The sequence below is a fragment of the Gossypium hirsutum genome, chromosome D11 (assembly GCF_007990345.1).
Source record: "Gossypium hirsutum isolate 1008001.06 chromosome D11, Gossypium_hirsutum_v2.1, whole genome shotgun sequence".
Classification (NCBI taxonomy): Eukaryota; Viridiplantae; Streptophyta; class Magnoliopsida; order Malvales; family Malvaceae; genus Gossypium; species Gossypium hirsutum.
Window position 1 is genome coordinate 20128247 of NC_053447.1, and position 17256 is coordinate 20145502.

Consider the following 17256-nt stretch of genomic DNA (forward strand, 5'->3'; position numbering starts at 1 on the left):
TTTCGGTTTTAGGGACTAAATTGAATAAAATGTGAAACTTTAGGAAAATTGTGAAAACTAAAATTAAGTTGAAATATACATTGAATAAGATGATTTAAGGTCACTGGCACTGATAATTTGAAATGAATTACCATATAGATTAAGAATTGAACCGACTAGTAGATAATTAAACAAAAAAGGAAAATTAAAGACTAGTCTTTGACACTTCTACTATTACTATTTGTACCTAGTAAGCTCATAGAAAATACATTTATACCTAAATGTGATGTTTGTGCTAGAATAGAATATTTCATGTTTATTTAATATGCTTTGGGGTTGTATGCAAATTGGTACAAAGGTGAGAAAGGATTGTATTGTAAAAAAAATGTTCTAATATGTGTAATAAGCCTGAATGAACATAGGATAAGATACAATTAGCAGGCCAATAGGGTTAGTTGCGTGCTTGAACGAGATTTGCACTATGGTGCATACTGATTTGCACTACAGTGCCTACTGATTCACACTTCGGTGCCTACTACTTTGCACTACGGTGCCTACTATTAAAATACTTCGGTGCCTATTGGTGTGGAGTATTTACCTGCGTATCCGTATCTATTATTATAGTTTATCGAGCTAATGATTTAAGGAGGAAATGTATTGTCTAATTTGGTATAGTGTTTGGAAATGAGTGTGTTCATATGTTTTGATTGGGCAAATGATGTATTTCATTTGATAATTCTGATGAAACGATACTGAATTGATTTGTACTAGTGAATGGATGGACTATACGACTGTATAAGAAATACTCACCTTCGGTTGTAATATGCTGTGACAAGAAACATAGTTAAACTTGTTGTTTTAAATTGTTTAATTATGAAATAATGTAAGTTTACTGTTTTAACACCTATGAGCTTACGAAGCATATATAATGCTTACCCTGTTATGTTTTTTTGCTTTGTAGTTGTCTTTGGCAGAACATGAATATTGAATCAACTCAGAGCTCACACTATCCAACTTTAGTTTCGATAGATTTTTAATCATTTTAGACCTGATTATGTGGCATATAAATATGGTTTTATATGGTTAACTGTTGATATTGAAAGTTGGTGAAATGGTCACTAAATAATACTTGTTTTGAATGTGTATATAAATTGTAAATAGGTTTGATATGTCAATGTGTAATATCCCAATTTTAGTGGTATTCGAAACAATAGTTTTGGTACCACGATTCCGACAAGCGAGTTGGTATTTTATTATTTATTTAATACTTACAAATATTTATTAGAATCATATTAAATTTTAGTTCAGGAATTTAAATGTTTGAATTGTTAATTAAGTAAATATGATTAAACTATAAAAGCTACAAAAGTTGAGTTCTATTAACTAATTGTATCTATCAACCAAGGAAAAAGGATTAGGTGGACTAAAATGGTGATTACACCATATCAAAGAATGGTGGATGGTTGGGTCACCAACTTTAGATATTTGAGTGATTAAAATTTTTATTTTAATTAAAAATATGGTAATTAGTGGTATTAGGTAAGAAAAAGTAGAAAACTTTGGATTCTTTTACTTCCCCTTCTTCCCATAAACGTGAAACACCATTGTTGAGCAAGAAGAGTTTTGCCAAGCTTCCTTCCTTGCTTGGGCGAGTTTTTGAGGTCTATTTTTATTGATTTTTATGTTTTTGAGTTCGTTTTAGCTTAATTTAACTAACCCAAAGGTTCATTTGTGAAATCATTAGAAGCTTAGAGACTTAACATGAATGAGATAACTGTATTTGTGTACTTAGTTGTTAAAATCCTTGAGTTTGAAGGTTAAGTACAAGTATTTTATGAAATAATTTTTGTTGATTTTGAGTTTAAGGACCTATTTGAGAGTATAGTAAAATGCAATGTAAATAATATGAAATGGTAGAAAATTGGGCTGAAATGAACACATAGAAAAGTTGGATAGTTGGGTCTTACTTAAATTGTGGTTGAATTTCGGTTTAAGGACTTAATGGTACAAATTAAAATGTTAAGGGCAATTTTGTAAAATCACCTTAAAAATGATTATGACTTCGAATCAGTTAGTTTAAGTTTATTTTGAATGATTTAATTGAATAAAATTATTATTTAGATCAAGATACGCAACAACCGGACTTGAATCGAGGAAAAGCGAAAGTCTTGGATTAGTACTCGACTTTTGTTGATACAATCGTTGTGGTCGAGGTAAGTTCGTATAAATTTTATGCCTATTAAATGTTATTTTGGTTGATTATCCATTAATGTTATGTTATTTATAATTGATTCGGAAATAAATAGATATTTGAATACTTGATTCAAATGGTCTTGAATGTCCTACCGATGGCTAAAGTCCTGCATTTGTTGCGGATTATCCACAGCTTGTGTGAACAATATCGTGTAGCTAACATCCCGACCTACAGCTCATGTGAGCAGACCCATTTCACAGCCCGTGTGAGCATTATTGAAAAGGTTATAGTTCTGTGGAAAGCTGTTCCCCAGTACCTGATGTTATTCTATACGATTCAACGGGTAAGTAAAGGAATGAGAAAGCTTATATATGGAATTATGGATAATGATGACTGTGCGAAATGGTAAGGTGAGCTTTAATAATGCATGGAAAAAAGCACTAATCAAATATGTGATGCAATATGAGTAATTATAAACAATTCATGTTGTATATCATGTTCATAGAGGATGTATTGTTAATTGTTAATATATATACTAATGATGTGAATGGTGATGTTAGGAAAGGCAAGTGCTAAATGATTTAATGTTAAGGAACGGTAATTTTAAGTTTCCTTATACGAACTTACTAAGCATTATATGTTTACGTAGTTGTTGTTCTTTTGTTTTATAGATCATCAGAAAGCTCATTCAGTTGGAATATTGTTGGAGCTCTATCACACTATCTGTCGATCATTTTGGTAGTTTTTGAACATTTTGGATATAGTTATAAATGGCATGTATAAGGCTCATATGTAACAGGTGTCATGAATATGTTACTTGGTCCACTTGGTTTGGTCATATCTTTTGGAGATTATGTTTTGTGGTGGACTTGTAAAGCTTTGTAAATAAGTGTCTTTTGGTCACTTTGAGTAACATGTAAATGTATGTTTTAAACATGTTTATATGTGTGGTTGAAATGTTTATGGTTGTTGAGTGATAGTAAATTATTTTAAGTTGAGGTGCCTTTGAATGGCATATAGGTTAGAACCTATAGGTTGATTGTTTTAGGCTTGTTTAAATGTGTTTTTAAAGTATGGAAATGGTTGATTTTGATTTGGCTTGGAACCTAGGTATTGGATGAAAGTTTGTCTTGTTTTAAAAGCTTTTTAAAGTGCACACGGCTTAGGCTATTCCATACGGCCATGTATCTTATTAATTTTTAGGTGTAGGATTTTTCACACGGTCACAGTTAGTTTCACGGTCTGGCCACACGGGCGTGTGGGGAAGCCATACGGCCTAGGCTACTTCACACGGCTGACTCTTATTTCTAAAATTTTTAATTTTTTGCATATATTTTTGTTTTGGTTCAAATTAGTCTCGGATATTTTTAGAGCCATGTAAGCTCGATTTAAGGCCCATATGTGTATTTTTACCCTAATTTTTATAAGCTATTGAATGTTATCATTTATTTTATATTTTTGTTTCTGTTTGATGATAAATTTCCTGATTTGTGCTGTAATTATAACACCCCTAACCCATATTCATCGTTGGAATAGAGTTAGGAGCATTACCGGGAAACCGTAACTTAAAAACTTTTATTCTTAAACATTTCATATATCTTAGCATAATTCATTCAAACACATGTATAACGTCTCTTATTCGAGCCCTCGGGGCCTTAGAATCACTTTAGAAATGATTCGGGACTAAATCAGAAACATTTAGAATTTCATAAAAAAATATAGAATCTTTTTTCAAACTGTAAAGTTCACACGGCTGAGACACATGCCTGTGTCTAAGGCTGTGTAACATTCGAAATAGAGACACATGGTCGTCTCCTAGCCTGTGTCCATGCCCGTGTAACTCACTGACTTGTGTCACTCGGTCAAGCCATACGCCCGTGTGCCAGGCCTAGTAACACTCGAAATGGCCTCACATGCCCGTGTGCCAAGTCGTGTGCTAGGTCATGCAACTGGCTAACTTGAAACCTTTAGAAACTACAGGGGACACACGGTTATGTCACGTGGCTGTCTGTCCCACATGGCTGATAGACACGTCTGTGTCTTAGGTCGTGTGGACAAGAAAATGACCACTTCCAAGCCATTTCTTTCACCTTTTCAAGCATAAACCTACAAGAAATTTGTACATGTATACAAGGCCTTTAAACATACCCAAATTATGCAAAGAATGACTAATGTTCATACAACCAATATGCCAAAAGGCACCTCAATCATCAAGCATCAACTTATATATGCATGAGCATATTTGTTCAAACCTTAACCATACATACCTAACTTATCTCAATACTATTTCCATGCCATATCAAAAATAACCTCACCACATTTGACCACATTTATACCATTTACCAACTGACTTGTTTCCATACCAATACATAACATAATTGACATATACCAACCTTACCATATTAGGCATACCATATTTAAATCATGCAGATCTATTCAATACCTTTCCAAAGCATACCATGTTTTGGCCATATTGAGGTCGATACAAAACATACCACTTTGGTCATTTAAAGATACATTAACACATACCAAATTTGGTTATTTCTAAATAGGCATCAAATTGATCATATCAACCACAACCAACAAGGCATCAAGAACACCATAAGTACCTTAAATCCAAGACAACATTACAAGCTATAAATATCAACTAAACTTTAGACATAGTCCACCTATACATGTCATTATAGCCTTATCCAAGACATCATAATCTACTGATATAATCGCTGGATAGTGTAATAGATCTCCAAAAAGCTTTCAACCCGATCAAGCTTCCGATAATCTATAAAGTAAGGGATAAATAGCTACGTAAGCAATGAATGCTTAGTAAGCTCATACAAACTTAAACATAATATTCCAATTCAATAATAAACTTTATATGATAAATATAAAGTTATATCAATGTCTCAAGATTTATCAACTACATAATCACCAACTCATAAATGAGTAAGTCTATCAACATCATATATATATTCATTCTTAACATAATAAAATTTTATAAAACATTTTACACCATCATTAACCTTTTCATAAAACTACGAATAACTTCATTTACTTACTTCCCATTCCATTTACTAAGAATAAACTTAAATAACAACATCAATTAACTAATTAATATATTTATTCATAACATAGGTAAGTTCAACCTAAATTATGTAATTTCTCATATATAAGTACATTATTTAACTCATCAATCCCTTTTTCATCATATCACATTTCAATTATGAACTTACCGTTTCATTACTTTTTCTTACCGTTTCATTTGTATAATACCAGACATAAGCATATTGTCAATCATAATCTCAAGCTTGACATAAGCCTAATCACCATCATCAATACACAAGTTAGTGCATTTATGTATAGAACTCATTTGGGGTCAATCACATGATAAATCGTTTTATAAGAAATTACACCTTTTGAATATTACCACATTTTCATGAACATAAGCATATTTCCATTTGACCAATTACCATTTCAATGTATATCATTAATATTAAACATGATATAATGCAACCAAAAGCTTAGCACAAACCTAAGCATTATCCACAATCTCAACTGATAACTTCATTTATGTCCAGGTTAATATTTAATAAATAACAAATCTTTCAAATTCATTAAATAAATTACCTTACCGAGATTTTCCATACGAAGAACGACTTATGGGTAAGAGTACATTGTCAACAGAAGCTCATAAGAGCTGGTCCTTCTGAACATGCCAACAAAAGATCATAAGAGCTGAACAGAAGCTCGTAAGAGCTGATCCACCCAAATCACGCCAAACAGAAAGTATAACGCGAGAGTTTGCAACAAATGCTGAACCTTACTTGGGTAATATGCTGACATCTCCCTCCAATATCATCTCCACTCCAAACCCCCGTAATACACCAAAACACGAATGTACTCTAATCCCGCGTTCAATCCAAATCGAGTATCAAGATCAATAATATATCTCAATTTACTATTCATTATCCACAATTAAAAATAAATATATAAGTTTTTCAATGATAATCTACTCAATAATTCATATTGATATTAAATTCTAAACCCTACAAACTTAGCTGGCTAAATTGTAGAAATGTCAAAGTACAGGGGCATTTTGGTAATTTTCTATTCTCTTCGATTTTCCACTTGACCTTGATCAAATCATCAAACCAAAGTTGGCCAAATACTAAGCCCTAGCTATGGCTTCCTTATTCAACAATTTCGGTGGAAAAACAAGGGTTAAAAAAGATGATGCCGCCTTTTATTTGTTTTAATTTTCTTTTAATTATTAAATTACTAATTTAACCTTTGTTATAATATTAAAATTCACTCATTTAATGTCCACCTTTGTCCATTATTTTTAATAATGGTCTAATTTCCAACTAAGCCCTTTTTCTATATTCAATAAACCATTTACTCACTCAAATCAAATAGTGACTAAATTTTATATCTTTTACGATTTAGTCCTTTTTAATTAATTAATTATCAAAATGTTAAAATTTTTCAATGAAAATTTAATACCACCTTAATGACACTCTGTAAATATTTATAAAAATATTTACTGCTCAGTTTATAGAAACGAGGTCCGGATACCTCATTTTCTAAAACCACTTGACCTTAAGGTTTTACCACATAAACCTAATAAATTGTTATAAAACATAAATTACCAAATGAAAAACCTTTTTAAAACCATATTTGACTCCTAAATATTAAATAATAATATTTACGAACTTAATCGTCAGATTTGGTGGCCTCAAAACCACTGTTTCTGGCACTATTAAAAAATGGTTGTTATAGTAACACTCTGTAACCCCAATCCGACGACGGTGATGAGTTAGGGGTGTTACACAATGTGTATACCTTTGCTAGGTAAGAAGAATGATTTATTTATGTAATGTTGTTTTGAATGGTTTGATGATATGTATATATGATTTGCATTATAAATATGTTTACTTGTGGGTTCATGGAATTGAACCAAGAATGAAGTTGGTTTGGATGACTTAGTATGTGAAATGGTAATATAAGTTTATGACATTTGGAATGTTGGGAAATGTGTCCATTGTAACACCCCTAACCCATATCCATTGCCAAAATAGGGTTACGAAATATTACCAGAGTTTACAGATCAATAAATCAGACATTTCATGTAATATATCATTCATATTAGAAATCAATCAAAATCATACATATTATCCCTTATACAAGTCCTCGGGACCCAAAATACACGTTAGAAACAAGTCAGGACTAGATCGAATAATCATAAAAATGTTTAGAAAACATTGAAATTTTTCAAAGTTGTAGGGGACACACGGCCATGTCCCAGCCTGTGGTCGTGCCCATGTAACTCTCTGACTTGGGTCACACGGTCAAGCCACACGCCCGTGTGCTAGGCCTTGTGAGCATACTGACTTGCATAATTTAAAAGATACAAGGGACACACGGCCGTATCACTTGGCTGAGTGTGACACATGACTGAGACACACGCTCGTGTCTCTGGCCGTGTGGACGAAATAAGCCATTTTCCAAGCCATATTTCTCACCCAATTTGACATCAACCTAAACACAACAATTTGCATATCAACAGGCCATAACAAGACATTCAAAATAAGCCAAAATCAAGTCTTAAACATGAAATATTACCACATACAACCAATATGCCCTTAGGCACCTCAAATGATAATTTAAAAACATGTCAACCAAGTATCCAAGCTTACCTAAATGACCAAATACATATATACATATTCAAACCACATTTTACTTCTTTCATTTGTAACATACCAATCACACATCAAACATGATAAGGTCACTTATATATATACATCAAAATATACCAAACATAAGCCATATAAATGGCTAATCTCAACTAAACAATTATATGCCAACATTGGCCAAAATAACATATACATGTCATTATAATCAGAATTAATTTACTTAAAGTACCAAAAAAGCCGATGGATAGTGTGAAATAGTTCCGACTAGCTTCCAACCCGAATAAGATTCTGAATTAATATAAACATGAAAAATAATACAGAGTAAGCTTTTAAGCTTAGTAAGTTCGTATAATACATAATTTAATTTACCATATTTCCATAAAATAGGTAAGTAAACATAGCATATCTTAATCAATTTCCCCAAAAGCCTAAACACATGATCACAACATATTAGCCATGAAAATCACATATAAAATCCAACACACATGGTTGAATTCATCAAATAATCATATTTAATGTATTTCATTTATATACCAGTAATAGTTCTTATCAAACTCATATGATTTCATAACAGAACTTTGCCCGTTGAACTATTTAAAATTTCGTTGGATACACGGGTAGTACACATGAGGTGTACTGAACTGTAATCCGTCAATTCATATTCATGTATGCTCATACGAGCTGTAAACAGGAAGCTCATGCGAGCTGTGGTGTGTCCGCAACACATGCAGGACCCCTACCAAATTGGTAACCCTAATGACATGTCATTTGTATCCTACGAATTTCATAAGGTTCAAACGGAGCTCGGTAATTGTCGAATATACAACCAACATTTATTCATGGAAATTATACAATTCAAAAAAAATAATTCAATTTAACCCATATAAATGTATAATTTAATTACACGAACTTACCTCAACAATGTACGTAGATGCAAAGGCTACTAATCCGATATTTTTCCTTTGCCTCGATCTAACTCTGTACTAGGTTTAACGGATCTATACGAATGAATTTAACTCAATTCAATATAATTCATATTCAATTTAGTCCAACACAGTTTTTTACAAAATTACTATTTTACCCCTATACTTTTAGTTCATCGCAATTTAGTCCCTAAGCTCAGAAAATGACTTTTATGCAATTTAATCCTTACTCAAGACTAGACGATTTTTATACATATTAAAAGAAGCCCCTATATTTCATAAAATTCACAAATTTTACCTTAAATTTATCATCTTTTCAAATTAATCCCTAATTGATAATTTCATCAAAATTCTCTTTACAAAAGTTGTTTATCTAACAACAACCTTTCATTTTCTATCATAAAACTTCAAAATTAAAGCATCATCATCAACGGAAAAACTCTAATACTTTAACAATTTTGCAAATTAATCCCCGAGCTAGCTAGATTAAATTATTACGATCTCGAAAACATAGAAATCATCAAAAAACGGGACAAAAATACATACCTAATTGAACAAAATAAGCTTGCTAATATCTCAAGATTCCATGGCTAGGTTTTCTCCTTTTTTTTTGGTGGTAAATGATGATAATAGATTATTTTATTTTATTTTATTTATTATAACTTTAATCGATAATTTTCAAAATTACCCTTAATAATTTATTCAATTTCCAAAGATGACTATTCATGCTTATCCACTAACAACTCTAAATGGCCTATTTACTATATAAGGACCTCCAATTTCAAATTATATAGCTATTTAATACCAATAGCTATTAGAACTCAACTTTTGCAATTAATGCAATTTAGCCCTTTTCATCAAATTAGATATGTAAACGGTAAAATTTCTTAACGAAATTTTTATACGATATTTCTATCATACTATAAACCACTATTCTGATTTCACTAAAAGCGGGCTATTACATCCATGTTGTAGTAAAAATGTAACTATTTTCTATTTATTTGAACAATGAATAAATAAATAAAGTTAATTTCACATTTCACTATTATATCTTTTGAATTTTATGTCTTTTATATTTTGCATGCATAGCAAAATTGTGACAAACAAATATTAGCTTATTGATTGCCTAAAGTTCAAATTAAAGATAAGTGGCATTGTAAAGAACGTTTACATTGCGAGGAAGATGACTTACTTTAGTAGATAACCTAAATGAGTCTGTAATCCAATAAAAGATTCAAAGTAAGCATTTGATTAAAATACTGAAAATGATTATTATATTGTCTACAATTCCAATTGAGGAGATGACTAGTCTTAGCTATCGGAGCAATTGACTCCACGAGTAGAGACATAAATGTATTCATTGGTAGAATGATGCATTGGACTGGACCCAAGATGAATTAATTCACTTGTGACGTTCATGGTGTGATTTACCTAAATCCTGAGTTAGTCACTGACTATACGTATGAAACTCATGTGCTTTGATATAACTGGAGGCTTATGCTCTAAAGATGATCAAGCCCATAGCCGGTATGTAGGGTACATGACTTGTGTATGGTATGGCTTTACTAACAACAATGAAATTCATAGCTTAATTAAAGAGTTAATGATATCATCTCATTGGCATTGTGTGGATTGATAAATATGGAATGTGGCCACGGGTTGCTTGTTCTTGAACGAGCAATTTATCACATCCATTTGTTGATAGTGGTCATATTAATCATTAAGAAGACACAATGGTGACAATAAGATAAAATAAGATTGTATTGAATGAACAGATTTAACTCAAATGAATCCATGATATCATATGCAGGTAACACACACATGACGAGGTCATTGGATAAAGTAGTTGGATGAATTGCTTTCTAAAGAGTATACAATAAGGAGTTTTCAATCATGGTACTTCTTGTGGATTGACTCCATGATTAAGTAATTGCGAATTATCAAAACGATGCTTTTAGACATAATTACAATCACTAGAGTCTAATTGTATATGTCCGATTAGTCCCTCTGCTAGCTCAACAAAAGCTCGATCGAACTACAGTTGAATAAAAGAAAGTTCTACAACTATGGAAATAATTTAATTGAGTCGATTTATTCGACGTGGAATTAAATTAGGTGGTTGTGAGATTGTTCAACTAGAGAATTTGATTAAAGAATTTTCTTGAAAAATTAATTTAGAAAATTTAAGTGATTTTTGGAAAAATTAATTTTGATCAAGTAAAATTAAATTAATCAAATCAATTAAAATTAATATGATATTTTTGGAAGTTAATTTTCAAGCCAGACAATTGGCCCAATAGGTAATTAAACTTGAAAATTGGACCTGAAATCGTAAATTGAACCTAGGAGCCCAAAATCGAGACCAAAACCCAAAAACTGGTCGAACCGAGCTTGGGATGTGAAACTGGGTCAACGGTCCTACCGATGGCTAGATTGGACCGGTAGGGTCGTCACTGACCCGAACTGAATCGACAGCAGTTGAACCAGCTCGGGGTGCCGTAAAGGTGTCGCACCTATATCACTGGACATGACGGTGTCGACGGCTGCGACGGCGTCCCGGTGACCGTTGGTTGTTGGTGTTTGGGCAGTGGAAGAGTTTCATTCCTACTAGAATTCTACCAAAGAATTTGATTTCAGATTAATTATTTCAAAATTAATATTATTTTAATAAGATTTAATATTAAATGACCTCTAGAAAATTTTAATTAGAAAAATATCTCTAGAATTTTTTTTTGGAATAATCTCTTCATAAAATTTTCTCTCTACAACTTTCTCTTAAATACAAGAGTGAGTAAATATTATATTAAATTTAATATTAAAGTGATTAAGTTTAATCATAGTTGAACTCTCTAAACTCTCTCTATATAAAGAGAGTCTTGGGTTATTATTTATACACACTTGAATTCAAGAGAAAGTTGTAGAGAGAAAATTTTCTGAAGAGATTATTCCAAAAAAATTTTCTAGAGATATTTTTCTGATTTACAACTTGACCCAAAAGTTTATAAAAATTACAAAATTACCCCACTGATAATTTTTGTGAAATTTTTTTGATTCGAAGTGAGCCCACATTCAACAAACGTGAGCTTGAGGATAGCGGAGAAGACTACTCTGTCGAAGCGCTCATCCTAGACGAATCGAAAATGTACTATTTTGATTAAGTGCTTATTACTTTATATATCACAACCAAGATATTGTTTTGGAAAAAAAATTTAAAACTCTGGTTTTTTCCTAAATTTATTTTCCGTTGTGTTTTCCAAACTTGTTTTTCCTACATGGAAATGATATGTTTTGGTGCATAACATGAATAGAGTGAATGGTACAATTTTAGTTGAATGATTTTTTGTTATTTGAGATTTTTTAATTGTGATGGTGCCATTAAGGCATATTGGTTAGAGGAATAGGGCTTGTTATATGCTATGTTTTGGATAGGTTATAAAAGTTGATAGATGTTTTTTGTTGCCCTATTTGAAAGATTGGTTTTGGTAACTTGTACAAAAAGACACATTTTTGCACCACACAGACTAACATACAGCCGTATGTCACATAGGGGTAGGTGATATGATCGTGTGCTCATTGAAAAATAGGAACATTTAGTTTTCACATGGTTTCAACCTGTTACCAGGTCCAACCACACGACCGTGTGACTTTAGATGGAAAATTTATGTTTTTAACCCACACGGCCTAGATACATGGCCATGCGACTTCAATTCCGCATGGCCACTATTTGTAACACAGTTTGGGCACATGGTCATGTGCCCCTAACTTTGAAGCTTACTTTTTGAAAAGTTTTCAATTTAGTCCTTGTTTGTGCTCGAGTCAACTTAGGAGCTTTTGTAAGCTCAATTGTGACTCAAATTAGTTTGTAAATCTTGATTTGAGTGAATGTATGATATATTTAAATGTTTATATGAGTGTTTGATTTAAGAATCGCATGTAACTATTCTGTTAATTATTGTAGCATCATATAGCTCGGGTCTGGTGACTAGACTAGGCGACGGGTGTTACAAAAACATTATGGAACCTTAATATTCATACCTTGTTCTCTTGATTTCAAACCTTAGTTGGATTTTCTCTCTCCTCCAACATGAACATACATCTTCACTTAGAAATCACCTTGCTATGATGTAGTATTCTTGGTTTCACTAAGGGCTTCTATGGAAATTTAGTGATTTCTAGCTTGAATTTGATGATTATGGTGGAAAGAGATTAATTTGTAAAAGATTCAGTAAATTTGTAAAAAAAAAAAAGGATAATTTTGTTAAAGATTCAACAATTTTGTAAGAAATATAGTAAAAAATCCAGTAATGTACATTGTTGTAAGAAATTAAGTAAACACGATAATGTTGTAAGAGATTTAATAACTGTCAAAGGTGTAAGAAATTAAGTGAAGTTTAGTAACTTTGTAAAATAGTAAAAAATTCTATAAGAAATTAAGCTATCTTTAAGAATTTTAGTAATTTCGCAAGAAATTCAGTAATTTACAAAGTTTTAAGGAATTAGGTAAGTATTACAAAATTGTAAGAAATTTAATAATTTTCTAAAAAAATTACAACATTATAAGAAATTCAATAAGAGTTATTCAGAAATTTACAAAGTAATAACATACTAAATTCAAAAATTTAATCTGTTACCTGCTAAACAAGATATAGTTCACAAAATCTCTTATTTTAAGCACCTCACACTGGATCTTCTTTTTTCTTTTTCTCCTCAAAATTGAAATAATAATTATGTCATTAATTAATACAAAATGGAAATGGAAGATGCCCAATAAATTAATTAATATAAAAACATGCCGTTAAAATATGTCATAAGTCTTTGTACTCTTCGTAAATTTAGAATTTAGTATCTATATTTTTATTTCTAAGAATTTAGTTCCTGTACTTTCCAGATTTTAAAATTCAGGTTCAACTGTTAACAATATTAAAATTATTTTGTTAAATTCAAATTCATTATAATGTCATTTTTATAATATTAATTTAATCTTCAAACACATATAATCGAAGTAAAAAAAATATTAGTCTCTGTTTTTATATTTCCAAAGTCTTAATATTTTTGGGATGGGTCAAAGATCATGAATTCGTAATATTAGCTACTGAATTCAATTTCTAGATTCTAAATTTGGGTCTCTTTCTCTCAATTCTTTCTAATTTGACCTTATTTGAATCTGGTTTCTTTGATTTTGAGCTTTAAGGTTCATTGAAAGAGCGAGCTTCAGTAATTGTTTAAGTAAATATTTATCAATGGCTGCTGCAAAAAATAATGGTGAATCCAACAAGGGTGTTGGTGATGGACAATATTGGGAGGGTGAGAAAGGGAATGAGAATGTGTAAATATGAAGAGTTTAATCATTTAGAATTAAGATTAAATGGATAAAATGTGTAAGTATTAAGGACTAAATATGTTATTCTACTAATTAAAAAAGCCACAACGTGCGTGGCCAAAATAGAAATGTTTGAAAACATTAGTGACAAAGTTGAAATTTTCTATAAATTGGTTACCAAAATAGAAACATACTAATAATTGAGTTACCATTAATTTAAGAGCGGAGATAGATGGATGGGTATATCTAGATGTGCTCATGGGCCAGGTTCGGGTTGGGCCCAACCAAAATTTTAGGCTCGTTTGCTAGGCTCGACCCAACCCAAAAAATGGGCCTAAAATTTTACCTAAACCCAGCCCGAATAAAAATGCTAAAACTCGATCCCAACCCACCCATATTTATTTATTTTTTATATTTTTTATATATTTTTTAAAAATATAATACATTAAAAAACTAAATACGTTAAAATAAATGTTTCCAAACAAATTGAAAATAAATTTAAAAAAATGTATACTTGAATAACACTAAGATAGGTGCAACTTAACAAGTAAATGCCTCTAAAATAGTAATAAAATTAACAATAAAATAATAGTTATATAGTATCTAAACAATAACAACAAAATAGTAACAACATAATAATGAAATGGTAGAAAAATAGTGAAAGAACAAGAAAATAGCAACAAAACAATAAAAAAAAACAGCAACAAAATAGTAAAAAAAACATTCGGTCTGAGCTCGGGCCAAAAAGCCTTACTTGCGGCCTGACCCAAGCCCAAAATTTGGGCCTAAAATTTTGCCTGAATCCACTCATATTTGTAAAAAATTAACCCAAGCCCATTTTAGGCCCGCTCATAATATTTTTAAATTTTTAAAAATATTTATATTTTTTTATTTTAATAGTTAATAATTTTATACATTTTTTATTGAATTTTTTTATAGCCATCTTAACATTGTTTTAATTTTTACATTAGTGTAGTATTATATATTTAGTATATGTTTATTTTGTTAATTTTTCCTAAATTACATAATATATAAAAATAACATAATATAAAATATTATAAACTTAAAACGGATTGGGCTGGGTCCGACTAGGCTTGAGTCTTAAATGTTCAAGCCCGAGCCCAGCTCATATTTTAAACGGGTTTATTTTTTTTACCCAAGCTCATTTTTTTAGCATAATATTTTTATCTAAACCCTCTCAAATTTCGAACAGACTTCGAAGTCTGAGCGAATAGTCCTACCATGAATAGGTGTAAATACATCCGGTTGCTGAATGTATATATATGAAAGAAACATCTACATACAGTTCCAGCAAATACACAAGAGTGTATGTATATGTATATATACGACTACAGTTTGAGTGAGAGGAGAATTGTAAGATATAAAAATTAATATTAGCCCTTTTCAAAGGATAATCAACATTGCGTTGCTAAGGGATCCCATCTAGAGGTGTTCATGGGCCGGGCGGCCCGACCCGAAATATGAGAGGGTTTGGACAAAAATATAAGCTCAAAATATGGGTTTGAATAAAAAAATGAGGCCCATCTAAAAAACGGGCCGGGCCCGTCCCGAATATAATAAATATATAGATCGAACCTATCCAATTTTTACAGTGCGATGGTTGGTTGTTCACGGACTAGCTGTACCTACCGTTTCTGTTTTGGGGTCAATATCAGCAATGCAGTTCATCCAATGATAAACCTAATTCGAATTAATTATAGAGCTATGACACAATCAAACCCGAACGAACAAAATGTTGAATTGAATCGTACCAGTCTCTACTGGAGGTTATTACTCATTTTTGTACTTGCTGTTTTATTTTCCAATTATTTCTTCAATTAAGAAAATATATTTTTATTTTTAATTTTAATTTTAATTTTTTAAAATACTTTTTTATTTTTAAAATAAATTTTTAGTGTTTTATTAAAAAATGAGCCGGGCCGGGCCAAGCTGGGGTTTAGAAATTTTTTTCCGAGCCTGAAAAAAATCTCAGTTTCATATTTCGAGCCAGGCCCGGGCCTAAGATGTAGGCCAAATTTTTCTGGGCCGAGCCCATGAGCACCTCTAATCCCATCCCAGCCTTGTTCTTTCAACAGCTGTCAATTAGGGTTGAGGAAGTTATTGTTAAACTAAAAAGATTTTTATCGAATTTTAATTGGAAAGCAGGCTGAAAAATGTGAAGTTTTTCGGTAAAGAAAATCAATGGTGGTGGTTAGGCTGGAGATATTTCTTCTCTTGCAGAAGAAAAATAAATGAAAATCATAAAGCATTACATCATTAAATCTTTTGGTGTTCCATCAAACAGAAAATCCCAGCATTTGTTTTGATATTAACCAGGGTTGTTCCAGAAATTTCAGATTTTGTTGTTGACAAATTTTGCATACAACTGATCTCGTATCAATGTCATATATAGCAATCTCTGGAGCTTTGTTGACTAGAGTAGGAGATCATGTTCATGTATGCATAATCTCCTTGATGGGGACCTTTCTTGGAGATCAAAGCACCTGACCTTCCTAACCTTTCTTTCTTGTTCCTTTGCTTTTTTCTTTTTTCTTTTTTTTTTCCAATGAATTACAATAATAAGATAAAATTTAAATAATAAACGCGATTAACATAACTCGAATTCAGAGCACACATGGGACCGTGAATATCTTTAATCATCATGCCATCACATGTAGTTCCTTGTTGCTACTTTTATTTGCTCTAATTTTACCACAACATTTTCAAACTTTCACTAGTAATGCAACAATTTTGGCCAAAAAAACAAATAAGCAACAATTACAAAAATTTATATATTTTGGTGGTTTGATGAATTCATTGTATATATATATATATATGCGGAGAGGGAGGTTAAGTGTAAAATTAAAGTAGTATGAATATTCTAACAATTCAATCATTCGACTTATTGTTTCATTTATGTAGGTAATGTATGTCAAGTTTAACATAAGTTTGAAAATTATTAAATATTCGTTTTAAGCATAAAAAGAAGAAGCTTTTAACCATTAAATATATATTAATATAGATAATATTTTAGACTGATATGATAGAGATATTGAATTGATTAAAATTTTAAATTGATGTAAGTGGATGTATGTATGTATAAGAAGAAGAAGAAGAAAATGGTAAAACTATAATAATTGAATTTCAAAG